General features: G+C 45.0%; 1 pseudogene; it reads right to left on the reverse strand.

Moving 5' to 3' along the window:
- Positions 1 to 859: 859 nt before the first annotated feature.
- Positions 860 to 2264, reverse strand: LOC147422534 (uncharacterized; annotated as a pseudogene).
- Positions 2265 to 9020: the final 6756 nt, after the last annotated feature.

Raw genomic sequence — 9020 nt, forward strand, 5'->3', positions numbered from 1 at the left:
TTCGAGCTTAGAGGGGAATGCCCAATTGTTGTGGAGCCATAGATTGCACTCACATCAATATGGGTTTGCCTAGGAATGAGCAAAGTGAACCTTGGCGTGACCACTACGGAAACTACAGCATGATTCTGCAGGGAATAGTGGACTCCAACATGCGCTTCCTGGATGTGAATGTAGGATGGCCAGGGTTTTGCAATAGGGTTTTGCGCAACTCAAGGATGTATAGGCTTTGCCAAGGAGGAGACCGCTTGAAGGGTGCATCGTTTGATTTTCAGGAAATGTCGATCCCGGAATATATTGTTGGTGATGGAGGATATGTGTTGCTGCGATGGCTCATGATACCCTTCCAACGCCCAGAGTTGGTCAGCCAACGTCATCGCAACTACAATTTCATGCAATCTTCAACCTGTATAGTCGTTGAGCGTGCCTTTTCACGCCTGAAGTGTACATGGCAGATTTTGAAGGGAACCATTAGATCCCCTGACATACAAAAGCTACCAAATGTCATTTTGGCTTGTTGTATTCTTCACAATATGTTAGTGTCTCTCACTGATGACCCCATAGACCTTCAGGAGCACGAGATAGATTTGAATGACCCTTTGGTCGATAATCCACATGCTCTTGATGGGGTTGTAGAAGGTGAGAACAGTCTTGAGGCTATCTGTATTAGAGATGACCTGCTTGAGTATTTGGACATGCAAGGAATGAATAACTGAGTTTTTTTTTTTTTGGGTCAAGTTCGAGCAATGTTTACAACAACCAAGACATGGAAATAATTTTTGTCGATAACCGTTCTCTAATCTACCAGCACCTAACAATCTATTCTCAATTACCAAAGCACAACTGATTGAATGCATACCTGTTAAAGTTTGTCTGCCATCTTCCCGAGGGCGGATGCCATGCCCTGTACTACATTTGCGAAGAGTAGGCTGATCTCCACTTTCTGTCGTTCGATAGCGACGAGATCCTCATGCTGTGAATGTTGTGCATCCATTGTGACCTCATGTCTTTGCTTCTTCCCTTCCTCTGCAATCTCCCAACCCCGCATGGGGTCCTTCGTAGCCTCCGTGAGGCCAACATCGAAGGTGTGTGTCCTTTTCCTGGTCTTTTTCTCCACACCACCATTTGTTGGCGTCTTGTCAAATGATGCAGTGTCCGTTGTTGGATCGACCACATTAGGGTTGATGGTGGAGCTAGGACATGGCGTTCCTGTCTCAATGCGTTCGCATTGCACGAGTGTTCAGAGCTGGAGTAAGTGTTCGAACAATGTTAGTCTTACAGCATAACACACTTACCATTGCTAGTGTCCACAACAGTAGCAGAAGGGTTGACTGCTTTGTCCATACCAAAAAGTCGATCCATCAGTTCATACAACTATGTAGGAAAGTTGCAATGGGAAAATTTTCCTTCGATAACTCGTTCTGCAGGGGTCATTGTCCAATAGGAGTCTTTCCCAGAAGGGGTGTTCCTCTCCCAGTCACTGATTTCTCGATAAGATGCATTTAGACGCTTATACTTTTCATAAGCTTGCTGCCAATCGACCACCAGACCTCGTGATGAGCACAATGCCACAATATCAATCCATTGCTCCTCAGTGGTTTTAATCTTCTGATACAAGTCTGTTGAGTAGCGTTTGTCATCATAAAGAGAACCACTTGGGCACGTAGATCCCAATGAAATCTACCGCTAGGAACCTTTTTGGGCTTGGATGTTGCTTTATCTTCTGTCTTTCATCCACCCTTGCGACCTTTCTTGGAAGGAGCATTGGATGTAGGCTCCACCGAGACAGCAGGCAAGGACCCTGCAGTAGGCACATACACTTCATCGGGCAATTGTGTGGAGGGCATGAAATCATCGACAAGCGTATCCCCAATGCTCTGGGCGTGAGTTCTTGTGGCCTGCAAGTGTTGATGAAGGTCCACAAAGGAATGTGAATGACTAATATTCTCCCTAAAATGGGAGGGCAATAGAGAGGTGTGGGATGTCACCAATGGGCTTCCATTCAATGTCGTAGTCGCTTGTCCCCGCGGATGAGAAAATGCGCTCACTTGACTCGAAGGAGACAAACCTCCCAACAAGCCCTCTTCCTGTGGTTGGGACATTAGATTAAGATCTACAGGCAAAATACGTTGCATAACTGGGCTGGACATATTAGCTCGTTGCACCACGAGCTGGTTGTTTGGATCCTGGAATGCACCACTGTTCGGCCGCCGCGAAGGTGGTGTCCCAAAGCTGGGTCGAAATGAAAAAGGGTTCTGAAATGACATGCTGTACCTAAAAGAGAAGCAAGCGGATAACATGGTCTTGTCACTTGGATGAATAGGGAGCACAAAACAATGCTTTGCAGCCATTTCACATCGGAGAGTTAATGCATTCATTATGGTTAGGACGACTGAACAAGTAGACAAGTAATTCAGCAGGCTGCAAGGAGACAAACAAAGCCAGCAACAATGACAAATGCAGCAACTGCTGGCATAGTGCATCAATCTATAAATATAGTGTATAGAGATCAAGTCTCTGCATGGCTCATTACTGACAATTCTGATCTAGTCATTGTGGCCAGTTTGCTAATGAATAAATATCTTTGATTTGTAAGTATGTACGAATAATTACTAATTAGTTAAGATTGATACAAATCTGCCATTTTCAATCATTTAGTATAACTCTTTTCTAACCAACTTTAATCCAATGAAGTATACTCATGAATTCTAAATATTTATGGTTTCCATAAAATCATTTGGGCTGGGATGGTTGCTTATAACACTACTCGTTACTCGCACTTCCACACAAAAAGTAGACGGTGAAGTTCAGTCATTACATTATAGTGATTATTTTTTCCTTCCTGCAATCACAGTTCTTACATCACCAAGACATGAAGAGTCCAGCCCCTGTACACAAATAATGGGTGACCCAATAAACCTGCTACATAACAGTTGTCATCACTTGCTACAGTCCCAGCTGGACAAAACCGATATAATCCTTTACACTATGTGTACAGCTAGAGTCCACAAACCCAATTCCCTCTCCAAACATGCATGATTGTGAAGCAACCCTCGCATCATGAGCTTTCATTTCAGCAACAAACAAAGAATTTAACCAATTTGGCAAGCTGGTGAGCCCAGATTCACACAGCCAATTCTTCATTAAGCATTTTGAAAGCAACCAATCATTCACCGCCATGCAAAGAAGGGGATTACGACTACGCCATCAAAGGCGTGCAAAGAAGGGAATAAAGTACTTCCAAATCACATTTAGAAAAACAATAGCAGTAGCACTTGGCACTCACCTCTGTTCAGCCTGCTTCCCAGATGATGTCTCTCTCAATTACCAGACAGTTCAGTTGATTACTACCGCAATGGAGACAGTCGTCGCTGAAGAGAAGCTTCCCTGAATACAGTGCTCCCTATTTGAGCAGTACCTACACCATAGTTCTCTCCCTCTCTCTCTCTCTCTCTCTCTCTCTCTCTCTCTCTCTCTTTCTCTCTCTCTCTCTCTCTCTCTCTCTCTCTCTCTCTCTCTCTCTCTCTCTTTCTCTCTCTCTCTCTCTCTGTGTGTCCGTGGTGAGAAGAGAATTTCTAAATCTTCTTGTGTCGCAATAGTTTTGGAGAGATTCTCACCACAGTGACGAGCATGCTGGATTAAAGAGAAGCAGGGCCATCCTTTTATGGGTACGACCCAGATGCACTCGAGCTGCATTGAGGAAGCTTGTGAAGAGGAAAAGTTTGGCGCGGAAGCTACTGCAGGAGTCATGGCGAATTTCATGGTAGGTGATTTTTGGCCTGAGATGGCGCACCCATCGCGGGTAGAGGAGGCGGCAGTTGTTGGGAGCACTGGTAGTCGTAGGTAAATGAGCACGCTGTACTGGCTGCGCAGGTGCAAACCCCGAAGTATTCGCTTAACCCCTTGCTTTTCAAGACCCTGTAGTGGGAGTTCTAAAAACCCGGCAATAATTTTGGCGCTACAGTGCAACCAGGTATTAGTGGGAATAAGCAGACTCCACTACCCCTCTTCCTCCCGGGTGCGACTCGGCTATAAAAGGTTTCATGCAAGCAACGACGATAGGATTCCAACCTCAAACAAGTGGGCCAGAATATATTCATTTTTTTAAATGGGCTAGAGTGTTAGGTAGATCTGCAACTTGACTTTTGGAAGATATTCTAAGGCCGAGTTTAGAGTGAGCGGCATTCCCTACCCCGTCACTATTCCGCATAATATTGACTCCCACCATGGCTCCCGGCCTCCGTCGGTCGCCACGGGGTCCTCAATATTATGCGAAATGGTCATTCCCTACCCCGTCAAGGTCGCTGGGAGGGGGGCAAGCAAGTGTTGCTGCACTGTGCAATTGCGTGTGATAGCGTACAACAGTTCATGCAATGTGTTTTGACAAGGCGAGAGCAGGGGAGTAGGCGAGACTCGAGAGCAGTTGGAGCAGCAAGTTTTTTTTTTACGTACGCTGATTTAGCTTGCATTAATTGGAGGACTTCAGGAGGAGACAGGTATTCCGTGCGCTGATTTGGGTTCAAATGATTGAATGGGGGGCAATAATAATGGCATTATTAATTTCGACTCCGAAGGTGGCATGCAATGGTTGGCAATGATGAGATCGCATTCTGGTGGCTGAGTTGGAGACCGTTGATTGGTTGCAGACTGTCAACTGCTCTCTAATCGCTGACCTGTCATGCATCGAGAGGCTCTGTAGGTTTATTCTGCGCAGTAATGTAGTGCGGCGAGGATGCAGTGCCCCCCGACCAGCGACCTTGACGGAGACATATGCAAAGGCAATTGCTAACAGCGGAGGTAGTTTATGCCAATTACGGGCGGTTAGAAGATTATGATAAGCTTCCCGTCGTGCTATGGATGTGAATGTAAGTGGAAAAATTATCCTTGTTAAATATGGCAAAGTTTTTAGGGGGGCTATAGTCGCTCTGCAGCAAAAGTAGGAGCTACAGCTGTCCTTCTCTATTCAGATCCGGAAGATATTTTTGCTGGAGGTGGTAAAGGAGGATTTTATCCTAATGCAAAATGGATTCCACGTACAGGTGTGTAAAGAGGACTTGTTTTTCAAGGAGCTGGAGACCCTCCTACACCAGGTCTGTATTCCATTGGAATTTTATTCTGATTAGTCAAGATAAGGTGTGAACTGTTTACTTATTATACACATGTACATAGTGTGCGTTTGTTATAAATACCAAATGCAATTCGAATTTTCTCATGCCATTCAGTTTGGCACAAGAAGATTTAGAAATTTTCTCATGTAGGAAAACAGAGTCTTTTTTAGTGTTTTTCATACAATGCATAACATCATGAGCTTTGCTCAAGAGGTACCACATACCTAGCTAGGTATGTGGTGCCTCCCTCACAGAAGCTCATGATGTTGAGATAAGTCACAATGAATTATTGTGAGAATTTGTCCAAAACTTCTTCTGTAGGCATTATACCAGGTTGGCCAAGCACCCTCACATAGTGAAAGGCTTTCAAATGTTGACGTGGATACCTTATTGCCTCAGATCGCCTCTCCACCTATATCTGCAAATGATGCCTTGTAGCTCTCTTAGGGATGTGGTAGCTCCTCCTGCATGGCATGGAGCCCTTGAAGTACTAGAATATCAAGTTGGTACAGGACCTCTAAAGCTGCATTTAAATTACCAGGGGTAGGTTTCTATTGTTGCTATCATTAGCTTAACCTCTTGGTTTTTGGTTGATGTTTTTGGGTCTTAATTAGCAATTCGGCCTACAGTTTCTAATGTAGTCGTTGAGTACTTTTCCTGTGTATATCTTGTAAGCAAGATCTGAACCAAATGTGGGTGACTATAGGAAATGAAAAGGCTAACCAGGATACGAAATGTCTTTGGAGTGTTTGCAGGTGTAGGGAATGGTCGTCTACTGATCATTCCCGTTAATGATGGGCGACCGAGGGAGCTCTGAGTTCGGAAATGGTCAGTAGGCAACCATTCCCGTCCAACAATGGTGGAGAGGAGGGGGACATAGTACTTAAGAGCACCCTGCAATACAATACTTTGCAGAAGTTGTGCTCACACTCACACAACCCTTAGCTCACTTTCTTCCTGTGGTGCATGACAGAAGGCATTCCCAGCAAAAACTGTGGCTCTCATCAGTTGGAAACATAAACACTTCAATTTGATAGTCTTCAATTTGCCGAGCATTAGTACTTAGCCACATGCCCTTGATCGAGCACTACAAGAGGTTGTGTGCTCTTGTGACGCTGTTAGCGACGGAAATACACTGGGTTTTTATAACCCCCGGCGTCGCTAAAACCGTCGCTAATAGCGTCGCTACGAGAGCGTCGCTATATGCGACGCTATATGCGTCGCTATATAGAGACGCTCATAGCGACTGTCATAGCGACGGTGATAGCGACGTTTACACAAAAGTCTATAGCGACGCTCATAGCGACGCTTCAGAGCCATAAATAGCGACGCCCGAGAGATTTTTTTTTTGGTGACAGGGCATTGAATGCCCTGCCACCCATCAACCATATTGTACTTGATTCACTTTTTAAAAAAAGTGCAAAGGTAGATAATAGACACAAAATAGTCACCCACAAGACGCATTGTTTGCAAAATTGACAAGCGTAAAATTGACAATTGTACACATCATAGGCAAAATGAATTGATTGGCAAATGTAATAATGACAATTGTACAACATCATAGGCATAAAGAATTGATTGGCAAAATGAACTGCGGTGACAAATGTAATAATATACATGGTTCAAAAAGACGTATAAAATCTGTCTCATGATACATAAGCTATGAGAAACCCTAAACTAATGCTATCTAGCTACGGCTAAACTGACGTCGTTTAGTCAGACGTCTCATCGCGTCCAAGCGGCGTATCTGTCGGATTATGCAAAAAAAGACAATAAGACAGCCTTCAGTAAGTATAAACATATAACGATATTTATAAAACAATACAAAAAATAAAAAAGAGTAAACCCTAATACTAACCATGTCGCCGCGAGAACTGAGAATGTCCATTAGGGCGTTTAAGCCCTTCCTGCCTGTGTACTCGCGCTTGTATGGTGTGGGATCACGTCCTGTCATCGACCACTGTCAAAACATACAAAGATTTCATTATGTTAGAATTAAAAAACTCATAAACCCTAAACTATCGAACATAAAGAGCAATACGAAAACACTTACAAAATCGGCCTCAAATGATGCCCATCCACCGCTCCCCAAGTGGTGCGAGCTCTCTGCCTCTACTCGCGCTCTGGCTGTATCCTTTTGTTGCTTCCACTTGTCGGGATTCTCGCGCGCTGCTTTCTTCGCATTCTTCCAATCTTCTTTGGCCAGCCAATCTGGCCTGTTCCACCCATGCTTGATTGCTTTTTGCACTTCGGAATGCTTGTGTTTGCAGTATTTGCGTATTCGAATCTTCATCAGGTCTTCATTGAAGCGCTGATCCCGTGTTGGAACGGAAAACTCATCATGAAGTCTGCTGATGACTCTGTTTTTTAAATCACTTGGTATATATACTTCACTCCATTTGTTTAGTATGTAGTGTCTAAACAGATGAGAGCAAAGACCACGCATGCGCGAGATCACCTTCTTGCCGTCATCATCCATGATGATGCCGCCGCTGAGGTCGTCGGAGTAAGGCAAGCCCTCTGGCCGGTGACGCGTGAACCTGGGTGTCCCGGCAGGGGTCTCTAGCGGCGTGTCGATGAGGGTACGGACGTCAAGTGTCTCCACCGGCGTCTGGGCCCCGAAGCGAGGAGTGTGGAGTGGGGTCGCCCCTGGCGGAGTAGGTAGAGGTGTGTAGCTGCTAGGAACAGTTAGCCGCAAAACCTGGCGTAGATGGCGATGCTGTGGCTGGTGTGGGGGGGGGCAAAGAAGGGGAGGGTAAAGAGCCTCGTTGAACACGAAGCGGTGTGGAGGCATCGGCGGCGGAATCCCCACAACAACCGCCACCGCCACCACTAGAGCGCCGGTGTCTAAACGAGTGTGAAGATCGTCTCGTCGACGCCGAAGCTTCGGAGCGCGCCGAATGCTCCGAAAGAGAGGGAGATGCGGATGGAGTAGGAACGCGCGATGATGCGCCAGAGCGATGACGCTCCACGTACCACTGTCTTTGCTGCGGTGACAAAGAAGAAAGAAACTCCTCATCATCCATACCTGCATTAAACACACGAATATTTAAACTTAATATTGAATGAATAGAGTAGACAATGACGCAAAGACCATTAAATACAATGACGTAATGACGCATATAAATACAATGATGCAATGAATTGAGTGATAGAAGAGGCAAGTCGAAAACTCAGAATTTTCAATCAAAAGATGGGAGCGCAAGTAGAAAAGAGCGTTATACATCATGGAAGGTACTTAGAGAGCGAGAGCTTTTACAACACGGAGCAAAATTGTTCAAATACAATATTTGTGGCTTTAAGAGATCTCTCTCTCATCCTCGCATAACTCAGCGTAACTTCCTATATCTATATAGAGCTCTCCGTTTAAACACATATCCTCTGTTTCATTTTGTAGCTCCTCTGCATGCACCCCATATAGAGTAGTAGCATCTTGATGCTCGTCTGGCACCACCGCAGCAGCTTCTCATTGAGTATCTTCTCTGATCTCCTCCATTGATGCCGTTGTGATTGGCACATGGTAGCCTTCATACGTCCTTGCACTACGAGGGGCTACCTCTATGACGTACCACCAGTTTGATGTAGACTTTGTAGGATGAAATATTACCTGCTAGAGCCACATAACTTACATGAGAGCTTTCAAGCACATAACTTGTAAAAGGGGGATGTTAACTATTTACATACTTACTTGTTCACAATGCTCGGGTAGTACGAAAGTGTCTCTTAGGTCAGTCCATTTCTTAGTAGAATCCACCTCAAGAAAACCAGACTCTCCTCTACGCACAGTAGCGTTGCGACCCTCCATGATTATCTTGAACCATTGCACGTCGAACAAGTCGACAAAAAATCCTCTGTAATCGATCCTCAAAATCTCTTGTAGCGTACCGAAGTAAGTGAGTTCCGCCACCACAGGAT

This window comes from Adiantum capillus-veneris, chromosome 27 (assembly GCF_014529385.1).
Source record: "Adiantum capillus-veneris isolate H3 chromosome 27, ASM1452938v2, whole genome shotgun sequence".
In the NCBI taxonomy this organism is placed as follows: Eukaryota; Viridiplantae; Streptophyta; class Polypodiopsida; order Polypodiales; family Pteridaceae; genus Adiantum; species Adiantum capillus-veneris.